Source organism: Alligator sinensis, unplaced genomic scaffold, assembly GCF_000455745.1.
Source record: "Alligator sinensis unplaced genomic scaffold, ASM45574v1 scaffold434_1, whole genome shotgun sequence".
Taxonomy (NCBI): Eukaryota; Metazoa; Chordata; order Crocodylia; family Alligatoridae; genus Alligator; species Alligator sinensis.
Window position 1 is genome coordinate 187,976 of NW_005841994.1, and position 2,006 is coordinate 189,981.

A 2,006-nucleotide genomic window follows, 5' to 3' on the forward strand; every position below is an offset into this window, starting at 1 on the left:
TTTTTTTTTTTTTTTTTTTGCTATAAGCCACTGGATGATATTAGCATTGACAGTGGTAAATGGGTGCAAGGAAACGGACAGGAAAACTTATTTCCAGGTGATCACTTTTTTGTTTTTTTTCTCTACTGCATGTCCTTGTCCTAAATCATGTGGGTGGGGGATTTTCTTTTTGCATTGGTTGCTTTGTTTCATAGATTCAGACACTAGGGCTGGAAGGGCCTTCGAAAGATCATCGAGTCCAGCCCCCCTGCTCCAGGGGCAGGAAGTCAGCAGGGGTCATAGGATCCCAGCAAGATAAGCATCTAAATGTCTCTTGAAGGCATTCAAAGTGGGTGCTTGAACCACCTCTGGTGGCAGTCTATTCCAAACCTTGGGGGCTCGGACAGTAAAGAAGTTCTTCCTTATGTCCAACCTGAAATGGTCATGGAGGAGTTTGTCACTGTTTGACCTTGTCATCCCTTGGGGCGCTCTGGTGACCAAACGTTCCCCCAGATCCTGGTGAACACCCCTGATAAACTTATTGGTGGCCACCAGATCACCCCTGAGCCTGCGCTTTTCCAGGCTGAGGAGTCCCAGGGCTCTCAGCCTGTTGTCATAAGGTCTGTTTTCCTGACCTCTGATCATGCGTGTGGCTCTCCTCTGCACTCTCTCAAGCTTCTTCACATCATTTTTGAATTGCAGAGCCCAAAACTGGATGCAGTACTCCAGCTGCGGCCTCACCAAAGCCAAGTACAATGGGAGAATGACATCCTGGGATTTTCTTGAGAAGCATCTATGGATGCAAGCAAGTGTTTTGCTCGCTTTACTGGCCGCAGCATCACATTGAAGGCTCGTGTTCATCTTGTGGTCAATCATGGCACCCAAGTCCCTTTCATCTGTAGTGCTAGCACTGCCACGCCTATAAGCATGCTGCAGGTTTTTCCTCCCAAGGTGGAGAACCTTGCATTTTCCTGAGCCTGGCAAGGTCAGCCTGGATCACCTCCCTGTCTTCAGGTGTGGATGCTTTACCCCAGAGTTTGGTGTTGTTAGCAAACTTGGCCAGTCCGTTTCTGACACTTGGCCAGTCTGCTTGTATTTGTGCATAGAAAAATCACATAAGTTATTAATTACAAAGGCAGTTCACAGTAGCTGTGCGCCATGGCCAGGCTTTTTAAGAATGATGATCAATTTTGGGTGTCAAACTTGATCCCGTACCTCAAAGAAGCTAGATTTTCAGAAAGCACCGAATCCTTACCCTTTAAAATTCAGGCCCCTTGAGAGGAGCCTGCAGTCGGTCATTTTGTAGTCAGTTTTGAAAGTCTTGTATTTTCATATCTGCCGTTAGTCTTTGCTATCCGTTTAACTAAATTCAGCGCAAATGAAAAGTAAAAAAGGGAGGTTACATCGTTCCAGCTGCCTTACACGCTGACAGTGAAGGGCACTCTCCTGTGCTCCTTACGCAGGGAAAACCGGCAAGGAAAAAAGTGCTGAATCAGAGCCTAATTCTATAACTACAACATGCATTAAAGTCATGTTCTGATGGATGTTTTGGGGTCGAACAACAGCCTGCAGAGAACTGAAAGGGAATGGTGGGGATCGGATGACGCCGTGAGGGACCCTGCCGGACAGGGCACCAAGACGGTTGCAGGGCATCAGTCCTGCAGGTCTCTGGGGGTGGGCCGCATGCTTGGAGGCCCCTCGGGAAGTTGGCTTTCTGCTTTCTGTCCCAGGGCCAGGCCGGGCTGCCACCCGCTTTTCCTGTGCACAGCCTGTCCATCCCTGCGTGCAACTGCAAACAAAAGGTGATCAGCTCGGTAAGAGATGCCAGCTACCAAGGTCAGGCTCTGTCCGTGTGGTACCAGGGATGCTCCTTCCAGGCCCAGCCCGACTGCCCCGTGCCGGGCTCGCTCAGGCCCCCCCACCCCCGCAGCCTCTGGCTGCTGCTGGGCGCGGCGCGGCGGTGGCAGGCCGGGAGTGACGTCACGGGGGGCGGGGCCGGGCGCGGCGGGAAGGCTGCGCTCCAGGCG

General features: G+C 51.4%; 1 protein-coding gene across 4 annotated transcripts in view; it reads left to right on the top strand.

The window, feature by feature from the left end:
• Positions 1-2,006, top strand: part of GNE (glucosamine (UDP-N-acetyl)-2-epimerase/N-acetylmannosamine kinase) — a 99,465-nt gene that overhangs the window by 34,274 nt on the left and 63,185 nt on the right. The gene's annotated exons all lie outside the window — the stretch shown is intronic.